At 34.6% G+C, this 22,339-nt stretch overlaps 1 protein-coding gene across 4 annotated transcripts in view; it reads right to left on the bottom strand.

Annotated features, from left to right (window-relative positions):
• Positions 1–22,339, bottom strand: part of ZFPM2 (zinc finger protein, FOG family member 2) — a 446,527-nt gene that overhangs the window by 87,729 nt on the left and 336,459 nt on the right. The window lies entirely within an intron of this gene.

Genomic DNA, 22,339 nt, shown 5'->3' with positions numbered 1-22,339 from the left:
CACCATAGTCACCTCTTGAATGGGAAGGGAAAAGAACTGCTATTTATTGGTCCATGCAAACTCTAACAGAAATAAAATACTGTAGTAGAAAATGTAGATGTCACACACTATATACGGGTACCATATTGTAGTTTCTAATTTATTTTGTAAATGTAAAATAATCCTAAACTTAATCCTTTTGTATGTTGACAAACATAATGCTTTCATTCAATTTTCTATTAAAATTTATGTTGCCCCCAAATATATACTACACTGAATTAGACACCTTCATATAATTAATTTTAGATTCAGAATGTATCAGTTCAGAAAACACATAAAGAGGCAGTTACACTGATTTAATATGGAAACATGCTTTGACTAGCTTTCCAATATTAATACCACAATTAAAACTTAATCTCTTAATTATATACTGGCTTAGAGTTTAGAAACACTTTCTCAGGGCGCCCGGCGGGCTCAGTCGTTAAGCGTCTGCCTTTGGCTCAGGTCATGATCCCAGGGTCCTGGGATTGAGCCCCATGTCGGGCTCCCTGCTCCACGGGAAGCCTGCTTCTCCCTCTCCCATTCCCCCTGCTTGTGTTCCCTCTCTCGCTGTGTCTCTCTCTGTCAAATAAATAAATAAATTCTTAAAAAAAAAAAAAGAAACACTTTCTCACCCATGATCATTTGATCCTGTCATCTTGTCCTCCATTTGACCAGGCTGCCTGAGGTAAAAGGCTGCAGCCAAAAATCACTGTAATGGACTAACTGGCTCATAGGAGAATCCAACTTGTCACATAAGCCTTTCTGGTGTTACGTGCTAACCACTGAGCTAAATGGTCAAGAGGGAGACCTCACCAGAAACCGAAGTGGAATTCACATGAGTACAGTGCCTCGCGGAGTTGAATTGTAGTCCACTTTCTCTGATGAGACAGCACATCTTATCTAAGTATTGCAGATGTTTCTCAAATGACCTAATAAATATTAGAATATCATCTAGGTAAATGAGGTAAATATGTCATTGGAATCTTGCAGCCTTCCATAATTAAATGCAACACACCAGCTACTTATTTTCTTTCTAGTGAGCTAAACTTGACTAGCTGGAATCAGCAACATATTCTGATAATATTCTTTCCTTTTTTTTTTTTTTTTTTTTTTTTTTTTTTAATATTCTTTCCTAAGGAAACTGGGATCTGTTCACCTTGGCGGGGGTGGGAGTTTGAAGGGGGAAGGTGGTTACCTAATTAATATTATACAGCTTAATTAATTCTGCAGCCTTAGAGCATGGACGGAACCACAGATTTCAAATGTAAGATATCAAAACAATCAGGCTAGAACTCTAGAGGGCATGACCTTTCATACAACCTTCAATTCTTTAAGCTGCATCCAAGCTCCTGGCATATTCAGGATTTAGAAAAGATAGTTCTTGTAATTTTTGTGAATTTAATGTAGTACAAATATACATACAAAGGGAGACTAAATAGGCAGTTTTATTTCTGTTACTTTTTCAGTAGTATAGAATCAAAGGAAAACCAATTTAGCAAAAACATTAGGATCTTCATTAAGTTCAGAAATGGGTTATCCAATTATATATACTTTTATAATATATGTATTTTGTTTTTCTACATATATTTATAAGAATTGAGATGTAATTGACATATAACATTATATTAGTTTCTGTTGTACAAGATTTGATATTTGTATATGTAAAAAATGATCACCACAACAAACCTATTTTCATATTTATCTGCCCAATTTTCCTCTCAATATCTGACAAACAGGGTGAAAGCATAAATTTTTGTATAAACAGCACTAAATATAGTGCCATGTAGAGAGTAGGTACTCAACATATATTATGAAAGGAATGAAAGATGGGGCTTCTATATAGTAATACAAAATCACTAATAAAATTTAAATATGACTATTTGCATTTACTCATTCTTTTTTATATGCCCACTAATCAAAATTTATATGTGTTACCCTTAAAATTGAATTAGTTCAGACTTTAAAGTCTACTGAAAAACCTGGGAAACATGGGGAATATATGCACTAGTATTTACTAATAAAACTGTTTCTTCCAATCCCGAAGTGGATAGATTTTCCTATAGGTGACCCATTCTCATCAGTTCTTAACATTGGTCATTCTAATATTGGCCTAGTATCATCTCAACAGAATATGCACTGTTTGAGGAAAAAATGAAGTCCAAGTGATACCCATTCATTCAGTATTCATTTGGGTGTTGTTTGCTTCTTTTCCCTCTGGAGAAGTGTTAAATAGCTGAAACAATTATTTTAGATAATACTAGACTAAGTTTCCTATGAGTTCTGCCTGTCTTAATCTTCTGTCCTTATATTTCTGCCTTTTGGCTCAACAATGTCAGAGAGAAACAAAAAGCAAGGGAGTGCCTTCACTTTCTCTTCTCCTGCTGCTGACCTGGTTGTCGAAGGGAGAGCAAGGCACAAGGCCAAAGTGCATGGCTGTTTTCAAATATATGACCTGGATTCTTCTAGCATCAGCACAGATAGTCTGTGAGGACTAGTATGGATTCCCAACGGCCTACTTGAAGGGTGACCGATCAACTTCCTCATGTACTGTACTGAAACAAGAGTTCTCCTGTAAGACAAGGAGATAATTTTGGCACTAAGGTTGCCTTCTTTGCGTTTAAAGAATATTCTCCCGGGAAAAGCTCTGTTGGTAAAATCTGAGTAGAAAAGCTGTAACACCACCACTATCACAAAAAAAAAAACCCCACAGAACAATCAAACTAACAGAAAACCTGCACTGAAACATGCCCTGAATGGCTCAGTTGGTTAAGCATCTGCCTTTGGCTCAGGTCATGATCCTGGGGTCCTGGGATCAAGTCCCACATCTCCCTCTGCCTGCCGCATTCCCTCCCCCTGCTTGTGCTCTCAATCTCTCTCTCTCTCTGGCAAATAAATAAATAAAGTCTTAAAAAATAATAAAGTTCTCTAAAACAAACAAACAAACAAACAAAAAAAAAACCAAAACAAAAAACAAAAAACAAAGAAACATGCCCTGGAAAAGACAGAATTGGAAAATCTACCAAAGAATACTCCCATAACCCTGTCAGTGCCACCCTATTTTATAGGGCAGCAAAATGATTTATGATTTTTCAAAGTACTTTTCACTAACATTTGATGTCCAAATAAACCTCCCTATATTAAAGACCTTCTTGTGGGAAGGTCTAACACATGCTGCACTTATATATTGTGGCTAATGCCTTAGCTATTACTTGTTGAAATTCATCTCTTAAAATTAATGCAGAGAGGATGCTCATAGATGGAACCTCACTTGTTCTTAGAAACAAAACAAAACAAAAAAGCTAACACAAAAACAAACACACAGCAGCAGCCCTTTAAAAAGCTGAGCAGACACTTCCTGTCAACTAATGAACAACATTGTACAACAGATTTATTCATACTACAGCTGTGATTTGATAACCAATTCTGTTTGGAATTTATTTGTGAAATGTCACACAATCCAAGATGTTTTAATTATGTTACATTTTATCCAAGACTGCTGATTATAAAACGAGTGATCAAGAATTAAATCAACTGAAGTCTAGAAAAGATGTAGAAAGACCGGTGTCATACAGGTATATCAAACCTGGAATGCCTGAGCAGTGATTTCTGTTTGCGCTGAAATGAGAATACCTCTGGCTCAAAAAATATATATTCTTCAGTTTTTAAAAGGACTGCAGTTTCTGGTGGATGCAGTTCTTCATAATAGTCACTTTACCATTACCACCATAAAGACTATATTTCAAGACAATATTCATTCACTCCTGAGGAATGAATTTGTGGACATATATTTTGTAGCATTAAATGATGCATATTTTAAGCCATCATGACACTGTTTAGATGTGGCAATGATGATATATTTGAAGATAGGTGGCATAGTGTGTATCACCACCTTTTATTTAGCAGATTCACTTGAAAGTGTGTTGGCCTCCGTGATTCCAAGACATTGTCATTTTAGCTTGATCGTACAGAATTCTTTTACAGAGACTAAGTAGTAAGTTTACTTTTATGTCTAAGCTATTCAAAGAGAGGTTTTTATTATATTTTTAGAAAGCTCTTAATTTAATTTACCTATTAACAGAAGATGGAAATAGAAAAGAAGCTAAAAGGTAGGGAATTTCACATAATAAGATCAAATGTTTTGTAAAGCTCCACATAATTACGGAGTCAAAGAAACATCAACAGAACCGACTTCGTGATAGCATTTCAGAAATTTCTATCTTTTTGCCAAGTAGAAAATCCTAAGAGAATATGACTTTGGCTTGTCAGATGTCTGAAAATATACTTCAAACATTAGTTATAGCCAACTCTTCTGCTGTTTCTCTTCTGCCATTCCAGGATAAAACTAGGAAAAACAAAACATGGAAATGAGAAATACTTTTTATTTCCTACCCAATCTAAAATGTGGTTGATAAAATAAACTTCATTTTTAGGTAGCTATCCTTAACAACTAAAACAGCAAAAATATCAGTTTGTCATTAAAATGGGAAATGTACTTGATAACACAAGGTAATGGCAGGTTATAGTAAAAATAAAATCTGAATTTTAAAAAATTGAAAAAAGTGTTGTCATGTTGGAACTGACAGTGATGGAGTCAATAGGAAATCACTTAAAGAAGTCTCATCGAAATTCTGGACAATAACCAGCTTTACCACAAGTTACAGGATGTAACAAATCTATCAGTGAGTATCTAATATGTATCATTAATCAAATAACTAGGAAATTGCTGGTGCAGCCACTCTGGAAAACAGTATGGAGGTTCCTCAAACAGTTGAAAATAGAGCTACCATACGACGCAGCAATTGCACTACTGGGTATTTACCCAAAAGATACAAATGTAGGGATCCGAAGGGGTATGTGCACCCCGATGTTTATAGCAGCAATGTCCACAATAGCCAAACTATGGAAAGAGCCAAGATGTCCATCGACAGATGACTGGATAAAGAAGATGTGGTATATATATACAATGGAATATTATTAATGGAATATTATTTATGCAGCCATAAAGATGTGGTATATATATATAATGGAATATTATTTATGCAGCCATAAAAAGGAATGAAATCTTGCCATTTGCGACAACGTGGATGGAACTAGAGGGTATTATGCTGAGCGAAATAAGTCAATCAGAGAAAGACATGTATCATATGACCTCACTGATATGAGGCATTCTTAATCTCAGGAAACAAACTGAGGGTTGCTGGAGTGGTGGGGGGGGGGTGGGGGGGGGGGTGGCTGGGCGATAGACATTGGGGAGGGTATGTGCTATGGTGAGCACTGAATTGCATAAGACTTGAATTGCAGACCTGTACCTCTGAAACAAATAATACATTATATGTTAAAAAAAAAAAAGAAGATAGCAGGAAGGGAAGAATGAAGGGGGGGAATCGAAGGGGGAGACGAACCATGAGAGACTATGGACTCAGAAACAAACTGAGGGTTCTAGAGGGGAGGGGGTGGGGGGATGGGTTAGCCTGGTGATGGGTATTAAGGAGGGCATGTACTGCATGGAGCACTGGGTGTTATACGCAAACAAGGAATCATGGAACACTACATCAAAAACTAATGATGTAATGTATGGTGATTAACATAACAATTTAAAAAAACAATAACAACAAATAACTAGGAAATCAATAACCGGTGCTATTTTGCCAACCAGACTTTACATATGTATTTCTAAATTGTAGAAACCTAGGAAATGTCTGTTAAAATAATTCTTGAATACCTGATTAATTCTGAAAATTACTAAAATCAATTCCGGCTAAGTCTTTCTTCACTGAATACGGATAAAGTAACTTCAAAATCCACAGCCACTGGTTGCCATGCAACCTGCTATAATATTATGTCAGAATAAGCTGGGCTTGAATTTTCTGGGCCCTCTTGCTTTGCCGACCTGATGTTTTGATACTCTGTGCGTCTCAGCTAACTTCCATTAAGTAGTGTTTTGTGGGGTAGTATTCCAAGGTTAAAATGATTAAATAACTTTTATGGTTGATCAAATATAAGCCCTTATTATACACACTAGGCAAAACCATACATTTTAATTACTTTGTTATCGAAGATCTAGGTATTTACATTTCACTTTTCAATAATAATTCTGAGTTTAGCAGACCCTTCAAAAATGCCTAAAATTATTGCTCTCTACTAATATTTATCATAAAGAACAATGCAGTTAGTATAGGACAACAATAAATAACACAGCAAATATCAGATGCAAGGTATTTTTATTTTATGCCTTTGTGTAACTAGTCTAATTTTTTCAATGTAATTGGATTAATTATTTGAGGGTTTGCATTATATTTCTCACTTTGCAACCATGCACAAAATAAAGAAAACTGATCAATATTTGATCACAGTTGCAGTGCATTAATTCAAAGTTAATTTTCAGTGGAATCACTGCTATTATTCACTTTTGAGAGGTATTATATGATTATGAGAAAAAATATCCAATCTTTGTAGAAAGGGGGAAAAAGATATTTTAAAATAAAGGCACAAAAAAGGAACTACATTATTAAGAAAGGAAAGTCCTTTCAAAATAATGTTCATAATTGTGTGTTTAGAAAAAATACTGATTAGGCTTCATATTTTACATTTGAGTTTGTGCAAATATGAACTATTTCCTTATAAAGAAAGAATCAGAGTGACGAAAATCTCTTTAATAAAATCATCTCTCTTGGAAATCCACTTATTATCAAAATGGAAAGCAATTTAAAATCTAGCCATTAACCTCTAGCACTTATGTAAAAACAGATTTATTAGAATAGAAGAGAAATACCATTTTGGTAATTTACACTATAAATATTTCAAAATAAAAATATTACCTTTCATTTGTTACAAAGGAAAGTGAATATGTCAAAATTCACTCACACTTAATTTTAATGGCAAGATGTTCAGATAATTACACCTTATAGAAAGACTGAAATTTGCAATTAAATCCAAAGAGATGTAATATTGCTCATGTTTGACATTAGGTAAATTAAACTGCACTTCTCTTTTAAATAACTTATGTGTTCATTTTTACTTGCATACTCCCCAAATCCATTGGCTTAGGTGAATGTATTAAAATAGTGTCTTGCCTACCTCCTCCAGGTTCTCAAAAGAATCCAACAAGGAGAGAAGAGAAAGAACTGATTTTGATTACACATGAAACAGAGCAAAGTAGAAGTATTTTTGATGGAAAGATATTCCAGATAAACACATCAGTGTACGTGCAGTCTAAACAACATTGACACTGAAGCTTTATAACCTAGTGGCAATAACAGATCCCCATGGCTTTTATTATTTTTGCTATATAAAGTGGATAGCCAGGAAACTACTAACTTTTATTTTTGCAACTCAATCCCCAAACATCTTTTCGTTTTATTTTTTGTACAATTGACGAACTCTGTCCATAATATATCTAAAAACTATCAAATGCTTAACCAAATTTTCCCAGTTTGGGAATATTCCATTTTGTACTGGTTAAAAACTGGGCTTGTCTTGTTGTCTAGGAAATAACAATGAAAGTTCTAATATTATTTCTAATATAAAATGGCCCATGGATTTAAGAAAGTGAAAGGAGATTTCTTTGATATAAGGTATCTTGGACCTTTAAAAATGTTGATACGCATTTTGAAATCCCCAGTGGTTTCACCCAAATGTATTTTGCATGAAAGACAGCCCTTCCATCTCCTTCCCTGCCACCTTCCCTAGTGTCCCCTTCACTTTGGGAGCCCCTGGCCTGGAAATACAAGAAATGCAGGAATCAAGAACAGCTAACTAAGTGACGACTTGGAAAGACAGGTGGCTCAAGATTAAGAGAAAAGTAATTAGGACTCATTTCAATTAAAGCCAAGTCAACAACTTAGACGAATGCCTACTGTTTGCAGAGAGCTAAGTTAGGCATTGTGGAGGACACAAGAGAAATGCAAGAGAAAATACGTATGTTTCAGACACATCATGGTATAGCCAAACCTGTGATTCAGAGATTTGAAAATGAATTTAAGGACCAGTTTAACCTTCTCCCCTTGTTTGAAGATAACAAACAAACTCAAAACTGCCAGAGGGCACAGGTGAGACAGTCTTCATCCCGGTTCCTACACATGGCTCTCAACATACGAAGGACATGGTACACAGCAGTAAACAGTTTTTTAAACACGGAAATTACTTTAGCCATTCACACTTAGCAATGTTAAAAAAGAAATCCAAAGTGTGGGTTCCCACTTTGAAATAATGCCACTATCAAGAAGAAAGACAAATTTTACAATTGTAACCTCAGGATATAAATTTTAAGAAAAAATATTCCTAATTCTTAATATCTATACTCCAGGGTTACTGGGGAAATTACATTACAGTATATAGCACGAAATATAGTTTAATGGAGTAAATATAAACCAAAAAGGAGCTTGAAGTAAAAGTTGAAAGGCTATATCATCAAACTTTAAATAGGCCTTTCTCTAGCCTGGCTAATTGACTACACTTCTTGTGGCTGTTTGCTCCTCATAGCAATTGAAGGCATATGCAATTTAACAGCAGGCCTCAATCCTTTAATAAGCTGGCTTTAAAATACCTTACATGGATTACCTATCTCTAAATCTGCTTCCCATGCAGAATGTGACAGCATTATGGAAATTGTTAGTTCAGTAAAGATGGCATGTACCAAAGGGAACCACATCTGCACCCTGTAAGATTATACCAAACACTGGAAGTAATCTTTCAGCATTTATAATACTGCAGAATACATAATTAAGATTAAGCGCTCACTCTAACCTTTATTATGGTCCGTGTATTTCAAATTTGGGAGGTCGGTAGGACATAAGTGGGACTATAAAGTATCACTGCATGATTGCATCTTTTAAATTATATGAAGTAGGTTCTATCTCTTAGACTCAGATTATCCAGTGTGTTTGTCAGATTAGCAGATAACCACGTGTTCACTGAAAAGGAGGGAGAGAATTTAAGATCCAAAGTTGTTTGCTAACTTGAAAATCTGGATATATATTTGGCTTAATATCTTTATTCTAATTTTGGATCATCAGACTTTTGGTAACCGAATAGCTATCAGATCATCAGAGGTTATCTGTATCCTGATATATTTTTGTTTTGTGTCTGTCTATTATCAGTGTCCTAAACAGCTTTAAGAATACTTAAGTTATCTTTCCATGACCATGGACACCCTTTCTCCTCAATCCCCTACCTCTGCAAATTTCACTCCACATGGACTATTTAGGAGACTGATCTAAACAGATTCAGGTGAACTAGATCATTAAGTAGAACTATAAGCTGTAAGAACTTAACAGTATGTGTAAATTAACAATGGTGAATTCCTATAAACCAATGATACAAATTTAAGTAGATCCCTCATGAAGCCAAACTCTGAAAAAACACGTTGCTGATTCACTTTGGAAGACTGACTAGAAATGAAAAGTATCGGAGTTTAATTAGCACTCACAAAATACACTTTGGTCTGATTAATTGTTGTCATGTTTCAGACTAAGGTCTGTTCAAAAATACAGAACTTGCTTGAAATGATGTTATTTATAGCTTATCGATACAACAAAATGAAATTTAAAAGGATATAATTTTAAACTGTCTTTCCAAGAAAGGTTATCAAGTTAGAGTAAAATAAATTTATTTCATATTTGTATTTTCTAATAATAAAGGAGTACTAAAAAAGAAGGAAGCAGCTAATGAATGCTCTTGGTTCTTCATGCATATGCCTGGTGAAAGAACTTCATCTTGGAAATAAGTGACTCTCTAATTGTTAATAACTTTAGTGGCATATATAATGGAAGGAAGTCAGCCTACAGGTGAATGCTCAGAAATAAAGTTTTTTCCTGGTCAGAATCTAATTTTCAAACTAATAGGAAATGAAAATACTTAAATTTTCTGCTGAATATCCATGTAGAGTGAAAGGTGCACCTTCTTATACAGAGGTCAGAGGTAGGGGATTGAGGAAAAAGGGTACCTATGGTCATGGAAAGATAATTTAAATTTTCTTAAAGACTTAAGCAGGCCATCTCTCCTCACTGCCCAAAGCATGATTTAAAACAGCCCTACATCTAGAGTGTCCCTTCTGAAAATACCAGGGTGGTGTATGGCAAAGACCAAAGGAAAAGAGCAGGCAGATCCTAATCTACTCATTGTGTTCAGCAGAGGTTCTTAAAAAGAGAAGTAGAGGGCGCCTGGGTGGCTCAGTTGGTTAAGCGACTGCCTTCGGCTCAGGTCATGATCCTGGAGTCTGAGGATCGAGTCCCGCATCGGGCTCCCTGCTCAGCAGGGAGTCTGCTTCTCCCTGTGACCCTCTTCCTTCTCGTGCTCTCTATCTCTCATTCTCTCTCTCTCAAATAAATAAATAAAATCTTTAAAAAAAAAAAAAAAAAGAGAAGTAGATCCATGTTTGGCCATTGCTATGTCCCCAGCAAGGATGGTATACTGATACTGAGCTTGTACAGATCAGCTCTACTTGATCTAACAAGTAACAGAAATAAAGAAGTGAAAATACAATCTAGGCCTCTGAATGAAAGATGAAAAATAAACCCCAAAGTTTCTCTAGAGAGCAAGAAAATCACATTCTTGGGTTATTTCTTTGTTTCAATTTCCATTTATTTTACACAAGCACTTCTTTTTCTCATTTCCACAGCAGAATCATCTATATTTGGAAAAGATACCAACAACAACAACAACAACAAAAAACCCCTGGGAAATTATTTAACTTCAATGTAGAGATAACTTAAAGGTATAAATGTATGATACAAATTTCTAGGAAAGTACCTATTTCCTACTCTAATATTTGAATTCTGTGATATCCAGCCAGCAGAAATAACATCTTAAATACTTTCTATCCTTTGGTTTTCATTGATGGCCCATTCTCCTCACACGTGAGTCAGTCAGATTTCATCCAGTGTGGTTGGTATCTATGCTTAATGAAACAGTGAAATGTGAGAAATGGAAACCCAACCCTTGTAATCATCCAGATGTCAACCAGATCTGAACATCAACTTCAGAGCTAAGCCACTGCTGCTTTCCTGAAACTGAGTATTGAACTAGTTGATTTCCATCTGTTAAACAAAAAGAAGGGTTAAGTTTAAAAACCAATTTCAGGGACAGCACATCAAAATCCAAACCATTCTGGCCTAACTCAAATATTTTGTGTAATAAAGACTGAGCCTGTAGGGGATTCTTATCTGTAGGGGGGAGTCTTATAAGTAGATTTTCTTTTCCTTCTCCAAGGTCATCACCCACAATTTTTTATTTTCTCAGAAGAAATATTAATTTGATCTAATACATTATAGGGAAACATAAGGCAGAAGGGTTAATAGGAATCTTCACTTCTTTTGGGGGGGGGAGGGATATTCATTTCTTAAAAACATTATCTTATCATCTTTTTAAAATGCCCTTATGGGGGTGCCTGGGTGGCTCAGTCAGTTAAGCGTGTGCCTTCTACTCAGGTCATGATCCCACAATCCCGGGATTGAGCCCCGCATCAGACTCCCTGCTCCACAGGAAGTCTGCTTCTCCCTCTCCCACTCCCCCTGCTTGTGTTCCCTCTCTCGCTGTCTCTCTCTCTGTCAAATAAATAAATAAAATCTTAAAAAAAACAAAAAAATGCCCTTATCATATTAAATTTATAAAATATGGCAATATAGATAATGGTTCAGTGCTGATCCTATGAAGACAATAGAGAGATCTGGATTCAAATTCTGGTTCCACTAGAGAGGTTCCTCATGGTTTAAATGGGGGTACTATCTTAAAATCTTAAAATCTTAAAAACTAAATGAGATATAATATATGTGAATCATTTGGCCTTCCCTGACTCAAAGTTAATCCTCAGTAGAAGTTAGGTAGTTTGTCATTATTGTTAACATGATGGAGCACCATTATTGATAGATATGTATCTTTGAAATTTGTTCTTAATATAAAGAGAGAAAAGTTTTAATAAAACTGTAATTTTGTAAAATTATAACTTTATATCACATGATCTATTTGGAGGTAAGTTCAACCTCTTCAATGGAAATTGAGTTATATCACTTGGTAAAAATTAATGTATTTAATTCATTTAAGTATTATAAAAGAGAGACCTAAAGCTGTTGAGTAATTTTAATCATATGCTCAGAAATATTATGGGTAATACTAAACATGGATTGAATGCTCATCAACTGCTAGGCATTCTGATAACAGCTTTTCATGAAGTATCTCAATTTTCATACAACACTCATAAGTTACTATTATAGTTCTCATACTGCAGATGGGAGATGTGAGTCTCTGAGAAGTAAAATAAGTTGCCCAACATTTTTAATGGTGGAATGATTCATGAAAATTTAACCACAGCTATTACTAAGTAGAATCTTTTTTAAAGAAAGTATCATGCTTGTGTTTCTCTTCCTCATAATATATATCTTAAAGCTCAGGAGGGCAGAAAACTCTATTGGTTTACTGTAAGAGAATATTGAGACTCCAAAAAACTTGGATAATATACCTACAGACATTTAAAAAGTTAACTGTAGTTAGATTTAGTGGCAACAAGTAAATGTTATAGCTATCTATATAGAGAACATATGGCCAACAAATTGAATTCAAATAAAAATAAGAAATGGATAATAAAGCTAGATTTAGGACTATTATCCATAGCTCATTCTTGATTTAAAATTTTCGTTATATGTGTATCTTCCGATCTCAGTATTTTTGCCTATACTTTTCGAAGTATACTTTACTAAATGTTGGACATGTAGTGTAGTGAAGCAAAAAACAAAAACAGAATGGCTGAGCCCTCAGACTAAGAGTGCCATTAACAGTGTCCTTTGCCCTCTCTTAAACTTAATTTTAGGATGGGACCACTTGCCAAAGGTCCTAATATTCTTGAATGGGGCCATAGCAAATAAAAACTGCAGCATCACTTGCATAAAAATGCAATTTACTAAAGGCATTTTGTCACTAATATCCTTTAGTACATGCTGAGTACCACAGAGTTGCCAAGAGCTGGTCAATAACCTGCAACAATGCATGTAACACTTGCCAGTCTTTTTGTGTGAGAGCAAAGCCGTTATCCATAGGGACTCGTCGTTTCTCCATTGACTTAATTATTCATCCAAGGAGCACTAGCTCTCCTGGTGGAGGACTAGATCAGTATTCTCTTACACTACCCATTTCTTCTGCTCCAAACTAGGTGTTTATGTAACACTTTTATGATCGAAAAACAGAGTCCATAAAGTGAACCTTCTTTCTCTAATATCCCCACTCTTATGCTTTTATTCCAACACAAGAGAAGGGCACTGTACCCATCACAGCCCAGGTTCTTTTCGTGTCATGCTTGAACTCTTTGCAGTAGGTGTCCAACGGGCACCTCTGTCTCCAGGCTACTTTCCAGCTAGTCCTGCACACTGCTAACATGTTTCTGAAATATCATTCTGAAAGTACCATTGCTCTGTGGAAACATTCTCTAGCTTTCTACTGTTTGTTGTTAAACTAAAAAACCTTTAGCCTAGTATTCAGAACCCATGACACTTTTCCTGGAACTATCTTCTTACTGCTCTTTTAATTTTTTTTTTTTACCCCTATCCATTATATATTTTGCAATATTTTTTTTCATTTTGTTTATTGTTTCTTTTGCTGTGCAGAAGCTTTTAAGTTTGATGTAACCCACTTACCTATTTTTCCCTTTTTTGCCTATGCTTTTGGTGTCATATCCAAAAGAGTATTGTCAAGACCAATTTCAAGAAGGCTTTTCCTTCGTTTTTTTCTAGTAGTTTCCAGGTTTCAAGTCATACATTTAAGGCTTTATTCCATTTTGAGTTGATTTTTGTATATGGCTTGAGAAAAGAGTTCAATTTCATTTTTTGCATGTGGATATCCAGTTTTATTAACACCATTTTTTGAAGAGATAACTCTTTCTCCAGTATGTGTTATTGTCTAAGATCGGTTGACTACAAAGGCATGGTCTGTGCTCTCTATTCTGTATCAATGGTCTATATATCTATTATGATGCCAGTTTCTTATTGTTTGGATTACTAGTGCTTTGTAATATAATGTCGAGTAAGGATATTTGATGTCTTAAACTTTGCTCTCCTTGCTCAACACTGATTCGTCTATTCATGGTCTTTTGTGGTTCCATATGAATTTCAGATTTTCTTTTCTATTTCTGGAAAAATGCCAGTGTAATTTTGATAGGGATTGCTATGAATTTATAGTTTGCTTTGGGGAATACGGACATTTAAACAAATACTAATTCTTCCAATCCATGAACATGGGACATCTTTCCATTTATTTGCATATTTTAAAATTTCCCCATCAATGTTTTGTAATTGCAGTGTATGAGTCTTTTATATCGCTGGTTAATTCCTAAGTTTTTATTTTTTTTCTGTAATATTTATTAGTGTTAGTTGAAAAGATAATTCCATAGTTTAGAATACAAAGTTTTGAAGTGTTTCATGTATTAACTTTGTTTTTTTAATTGAATTTTATTATGTTCAATTAGCCAACATATAGTACATCATTAGTTTTTGATATAGTGTTCAATAATTCACTAGTTGCATACAACACCCAGTGTTGTTGATGTTGTTGCTGATGTACATGGCATTATTCTCTTAAATTCCCTTCAGATAGTTTGTTTTTAGTACATACAACCTCCAGTGATTTTTCTATGTTGATTTTGGTACACAACTTTACTCAATTCATTTACCAGTTCTAACAGTTTTGGGGGATATCTTTGTGGTGTCTTAATGGTTTCCTACATATAGGATCATGTCATCTGCAAAAAGAGGTTATTTTACTTTTCCTTTTAGATTGAGATGTCTTTTCTTTTTTCTTTCCTCTTTGCTCTGGATAATACTTCCATGACTATGTTAAATAGCAGTGACAAGAGAGAGCATTCTTACCTTGTTCTGGGCTTTAGGAGAAAAGTTTTCAATTGTTTCCCATTGATTATGATCTTATATATGGTTTTTCATACATAGCCTTTATTGTGTTGAGCTGAGCTCCACTATATCTATTTAGTGAGAATTTTTGTCATGAAAGTACAGTGGATTTTGCCAAATATCTTTCTCTGCATCTATTGAGATGGTCATTTGGTTGTTGTCTTTCATTTTGTTTATATGGTGTATCACACTGGTTTTCCTCTGTTGAACCTTACTGCTCCTCTTTACTTTCCTATTCATAAACCTTCTCTTCTACACTGGAAAAGTTACCATCTTGAACACAAGAGGCTTGGTCCTATTTTTCTGTTTGCTTGCAATAGATCCTAGAATGAGCATCCTCTTTATCTGAAATTTAGTAAATCATACCCATATTACAAAGGTAAATGCCAATTTCAATCCTTTGCCTTTCTACAGGCAAAAGTTATCTTTTCCTTTTCCATATATTGAAGGAAGGTGTTCTGCATCCTTCATAAAGCATTTAACATATAATTGAATTAAGTACTTGTCCACACCCCATTTGTAAGAATCTGATCATATAATTCATTTATATGAATTTATTATGAAATAATAAAAACACCTGTTATATGTCTGAAGATTTCATTCCAATGATCTTTGTTTTTTTTACTGCAATTACACAGCCCATAAGGAAAATTTTGAGCATGCATCCTAACAGATACTTATTTATAAATTTTATGCATTTTTACTACATGAACTCTGTATAGTCTTCATAACATAAACATAAATTAGACAATTTTTTAAAATATAGAGATAAAAATGAATAGGAATAGAAATTCTAATAATTTCTTTTCACTGAGATACTTGCATCTGACTTTTGAATCCACTGTTCTAGATGCTAGCGTCATAAAAACTAATCATTCTGCGTGGAGCACTGGGTGTTATGAACAAACAATGAATCATGGAACACTACACCAAAACAAATTATGTAATATATGGTGATTAACATAACAATAAAAAAATTAAAAGATGAAATAAACTAATTTTTCCCAAAAAAGAAAACTAATCAAACACTTTTCAAGGCCTTAATCAGTTTAGATGCCAACTACAGAGAATCTGTAAAGAATTAAATGAAATATAATTTGATAAGTACATAAGAGATTCATGATTTTATTTCCTTGCCATCCACTACAGACCCTAAAACAGCATGACTTCTATATAATCAATGTATAATAAAAGTGTTTTTGAATGAAGATTAAGCTTTTGCCTAAATGTTTTGTATAAAGGCAGTTTTGGTTACTTGGGCAGAATTAAAATTTTTATTTTTAAGTTATTAAGAAATAAAAGCATGTTTAGATATCCTTATCTGAATTTCATAAGAGTTGTATTAGAGAAATTGGATAGGAGAGCATCATTTTTCAATCAATCAATAACTCTACGCCCATCATGTGCCAGGGACAATTCTAGGTACTAGTGAAACAACAGTAAACAAGTTAACTCCAGTTACTAGTGCTATGAGGTTTACATCTTTGTGAGGGGAAGTAGACAATAAATAAGTAGAACATTTAACATGATAATTTCAGAGGGTGAAGTGTCAGAAAGGAAACAAAACATTGCAATGCAACAGGAAATTATTAGGTAGTTGTGGGGAAGGAGAAGATGGTTGAAAAAAATGAAGGTGTTCAAAAAAAATCTCCCGGAGGAGGGGGTATTTGAGCTAACCCTGAATGAAGAAGCCACTCTGTGAATGGCAGGGGAAGAGCATTCAGGGGAGAGGACAAAGGAATCAGGGAGTAGGAATAAGCTTCAAGTGTTCGATAAACAAAAAGAAGGCTAGTGTAGCTGTGGGGTCGTTAGCAAGGCGAGGGGAACAAGAATATCGATTAGAGGCTTTAGACTCTGATCGATTAGGGTCAAATACCAGCTCCTCTGCCTATTAGCTCCATGACTGGAAAAGTTACTGGTATGTAAAAATTAATAAAATTATTTTCCCTTTTCATGTAAAATTAACTCGAGTTTAACTGCTAGATAGGGTTCCCTGGTAAAAGTTGAAGTTTTAACTATGTGACTATGTAATATTGCTTGTGGAAAAAAGGACCACTGATTGGTAAATTGAAACTCAGCTGGAAGGACTGTAAGTGAACTACTGGATATGTGATGAAGAGACCAAATTTTGGGCTTTCCAGAGTTTGGTGACTCTTGTAACTGATGTGTCCCTGGAAATTCTGCATATGAAATATTAAAAGAGATAATAGTTCCTGTGGAGTCAGGAGGCTTTAGACGCGGCTGCTCCCATAAGGGCCAACATGAGTCTCGTCTCCTTGCCCTGATTTGCCACATGGGGAGAAGAGGTCTCCTGGGCAGCTAAACGGACTGGTAAATAGCCTGCCGGAGAGACCCCTGCCAGGACTCCCACTGAGCAGGACTCTCTAGCGCTGAAGCTCATGGTTCCTGCCCTCTATCCTCCTCGGTAGACTGGCACCAAGTGTGGCCTATGGTAGTATTCTAAGACTAAAGGTTTGGACCCTGGTGATAATTGTATGTTAAATCTCCATTTCCTCAACCCCAATACTGGGGAATAATAACAACACTGGCTTATTTTGAGGCTTAAATAAGGCACATCATTTTGACATAGCACTCTGGTGAAGCAGACATCAATCATACAATTGCAAACTGTGAACTATTTTTATTATTAGCCTTAATACATTTTTACAGGTGAAGAAACTTAAGTGTAGAGAGACAACTGTCAGACCAAGGGTAAGAGAACTGAGCAATGTCAAGGTGAAGACCAGAACTTCTCTCTGGTCTCCTCGTTGAAGTCTGTGTCATGTGCTGTTCTTGCACACTACTTTAAGGCTATCCAGGTTCCTCCCGAAGTTCTGTGGTGTGCAGGATATGAAGATGGCTAAAAGCTCAGAAGTGCTCTTGCTTGCTAATTTCAAACTGACCTAAAGATGGCATTAGAAGGGTAAGTCTGAAGACCTGCAGGAAGCTGATGGGATGAATCATGTGTTTCACTTTTTCTTTCTTTCAATCTGCATCCTCTAGATCATTGGCAACCTGCTGTTTCATCTAACTTGCATGCAAGTCTCCAGGTTAAAAAGGAAAATATGCCTCTCAATGTAATAACTTATTTGACTACATGTACATCTTGAAATGTTGAAATTAATAAAAGATCCCAGAATAGGATATTCGGTTTTCACCTAATCACTATTTTAAAAAATGCTATGCAAAAGATTCCATGATGGAGTATTTATCACAATCATTATCTTCATTCTTTACCACACCACGACCACCACACCAAGAACAACTTACTCACGCCTCTGATTAATAGCTTTCAACTTGTTTAGCCAGCAATAATGACAGAGCTGTAATTGTTGGCCAACGAATTGCTTTATTATGAGAATCTTAGTTATCAAATCTTAATAACCTAGTTATTTCCATCAATGAAGAAAAAACGGAATTGTATTAACTTTCCATGTCAGCCACAGTGCTTATGTGAATTTTGTGCTTATTATAACTTTTAAAAGACCTTTTCACTGGTGAGTACATTATAATAATAGGTCTATAAAGAAAACATGAAAGATAGAAAAAGATTCTAACATTTGAGATATAATGTATTGAAGTTTCAGGTTCCTTTCAACAGTAACAATGATATCAACATCTACGTCTTTTTTTTTTTTTTTTTTTTTAAGTATGACGTGTCTTTGGCTGTAATACAGGTTAAAAGGTACAGGGTTAATTGACCTGGTTGAAGTCATGAGAGACTTCCATGAGAGAAATCATGCTTTGCCTAAGATATGAAGGAAGAGTTTGAAATGCTTAGGTAAAGGAAAGAGTGGAGGTGGATAGTCAGAGGGGTTAAGTATACAGGGATAAACAGCGTATGCATAAGCCCTGGGCAGAACAAAGCCTGATACTTGTGAAAAATGAAAAAAAAAAAAAAAAAAGATCAGTGTAGGGGGAGGACAACAGATAGGGTAGAGCCACCATGTAGGCAACACAACTGAACACTGATGAGTAATTTATTGGTGATGGACATGCTTCTTTTTATAAACCTTACATTTTAAAGTTCTTGGCTTAATAAAATACTTCTAACAGTAATTTATATTTGTTATGTACATGATACACATTCAGAATGGTGTCATACATTCCTAAAGATCTAGTTTTATTGTTTGAACTTAGTAAATAATTCTAATAAAAAATATATACCTTGAAACATACATGTTTTTATATGTATTATATTTATATATATTACTTATGTTTGTATTTCTTTAATATATATTTATGTATATATGAAAATATAGAACATCTGTGTTCTGATGAGCTCCCAATAATTTTCTATGTTACTAAATTTATTTTGAACAAAATAAACTATGAATAGCCCATAGATCAAATAAAATTATAGAAAGTTTAAATGTCTTGATCAAAATTTGATATTCTTTTCTTTCATTAAACATTTCATCTCTTCCATCCAAAACATTTGTTTAATGTATATTATGATTTTGCTTGATTAAAACCAACTATAATCATCTTCACAATTAATAAAACTACATTTTTAAGAGTACATCACATTTACTTTTGCCTTTTATTTTTTGGTAGTTTCTTCATTATCTATGATTTCTTTAAAAATAAGACACAGGGGATGGCAAATTAATTAGAGAAATTCTCTGATCCTCGTGATACATATCATCAGAACTCCTGACCAACTTAATCATTCTAATATTCTTTTACTTAATTTTATCATTAGCCATATTTATAGCTCTTCCTAACTTAATAATTTTCCATAACTTTCATTATTTTAGTTAAAACATTTTAAAGTTGAGTAGTTCAACCATTTAAACATTATTGATTCCATCCATTTTCAGGTTATTTATGGATCCACTTTCTTTCTAGTACTTCTTTTTCACCTGATATAATTTTAAGAGCCCCCTTTGATTCCACTTACCCCTTTTAGCCAACATTAATTCACTCAGCTTTATTTTCCTTTTTGCCCTTTCTCACCCTTAGAGCTTAAAAATTTATACTCAATATACTATGTGTTCTTCTTTTATTTCTTTTCCTTCCCCATTTCCATAATGTGTTCTTTTTATATTCCTTTTTCTTGATTGATCCCCCCATGCCACTTCCTCTAGCAGCTAAATTTTCACACATTTCTAATTCAACATAGTCCTTATAAGCATGTTCTAATTTCCTTCCTGTTCAGGAACTCCATTTCATGATCCAATTTTCTTCTGATGCTCCTATTTCACTGCCTCAGATTTTGATATCCATTTTTCATATTTCATCCTTTTTTTCACTTAGTTCACTTAGTCAGGGTCTACAAAAATCTCAGTATTAGGTAAGATATTTGAGTAAGGTTTGATATCAACCGGACACATAACTGTGAAAAAACTAGGGCTAGAAAAATATATATGCAGTTCTGGGTCTTATTTATAAAGTGTACACCTTGCTCACAAGTTTCTAGGCAATTTTAACCCAGTAAGTAACCCTTGGCTTCCTGGCTTTGTGTTCTGGTAGTTTGTGGCCAGTGGGATTTATCTGAGTAAGTATTTGCCCGTAGTTTTATATCTACCTCACTTGTTAAGCTTCTCTTAAATATTTGTATTCTTATGATAAAACTCATTTTAAAGGGTGTAGTAGTTATCCCAGGCTAACTGCCATAATGAATATACCCCAGGATGTATAATGGCTCCCTCACAATAATAATTTACTGTATTGTGCTGGGGAGGGGAACAAAATGGCAGCATGATTTTCCTCCACAAAGTCATTCAAAGACCTAAGCTGATGGTGATGCCAATTTCTTCAACATATTGTTTACAAAGTCACCTTGGGTTTACAAAGTCATCTCTATCTGAGTTAGTTAGATTAAAAAATCACAGGAACGCACACATGGCCTGGAGTTAGTAGGCACTGCTCCCATGTACAGGGCACTGGTAAAAACAGTCACTACCTGCATCGAACTACAAGGGAGACTGGGAAATCTGCTCCATCTGTGTGCACAGGAAGAAGAGGGGAGCCTGGATTTTTGGTGAGTAGCTAGCAGTCTCTGCCACACAAATGGAAGGAAATATTTTTTTCCTAGTTACTGGTAGAGATGGTAAATAATGTGAAATTAAAAAGAAGTAGTGAAAAGGAAGATGTATGGTGTGATTAACTTTTTTTGGTAGAAAAACTTTAAAGCTGAATTTTTTTATGATCACTACCTATATGATTTACAAAATGTTTCACATCAACATTGTGTGCTAAAGATAAATGTTAAATATAAATGTTATAAAATAATAGGGATGGAGTAGTTACTTGTTTGAAAAGCAGTTGGGCCATATAGCACAATTTTGAGGACCTAAGTAAACAATAAAAAAAAAAAAGAGGCAAACCAAGAAGTGTTTGCAATTAGTTATATTACCTAACATGCCTTAAACGTATGTTATTGACTTTTAAAAAGTTAGCAGTTGTTTTCATACCCTAATGCCCTGTGCATGAACTTGAGCTGGTGACAAGAGACGAGTTATTTAGGAAATTTCACAAAAGAAAGCCTCCCAAAATACTGTTCCCAAGAAGTACTACTAGTGTTGAACTTTGAAATTATGGAAGATGCAGGATTAGTTTGAGAGAAAATGGAGAGAAAATTATGATGTAACAAAAAAAATCAAGTAATTGGTACTTTGATAAGTGAAACGACTACTTAATTGTCTTGGTTGGCAGGCTGAATAGGTTCCAGTTTAATGCGTTTCTGTAACAATGGAAAACTGACACATCTAATTTTTAATTACAGTTGCCTACTACCTATCTTACAGAAATGTTGTGAGGACAAATGAGATAAAATACATGAAGTGCTTTGAGCTCATTTGTACTGAACTATAGAAAATCAATAAAGTTTAAGGAATATATTACATATTACGATCACTATGATAGCCTAGTTTCCCAGGTGGCCCAGTTGGAGTTTCAGGAGAGCTCCCAATCAAACCTGACTTTTCTTTTTTAACATTAACTTGGAAAATTATATAGTCATCTGAGGCTTCCTGGGGGTCTACTTTACTTGAGAATATTAAAAGCTCTGTGTTATTTCAAATATGGTAAGTTCACAGGGTCTGAATTTGCTTTTGTCTATTTTTATGAAATACTGAGTCTTAATGTCCCAAAATGAAACATTCTTTTACTTTTTTAACAGACACAGTACCAGAAATATATCAACTGCTTTGCAATCTTATGATGATAAAGGTATATATTTTTATATATCTTACTTGGGTTAGACTGTATAACAACTTTCCAAAAGTGGAATGCAAAAGTTGCAATCTGCCTTCCACTCGGTTTCAAGACATGATAGAAAAGTTGCCACAAGACTGACTAAACTAAAATAAACATAGATACCAAGGCATTGTTGGAAAAAAATCAAATTTGTTCCTTATAAGTTTGTCACAAAAATATCACTTGTGATAAAAAAAAAAGAAAAAAATGCTCCTGCTTTTTTTGAG

This window comes from Zalophus californianus, chromosome 4, assembly GCF_009762305.2.
Source record: "Zalophus californianus isolate mZalCal1 chromosome 4, mZalCal1.pri.v2, whole genome shotgun sequence".
Taxonomy (NCBI): Eukaryota; Metazoa; Chordata; class Mammalia; order Carnivora; family Otariidae; genus Zalophus; species Zalophus californianus.
Note: the sequence above shows the minus strand (reverse complement) of the source record. Positions and strands in the feature narration are given on the sequence as shown.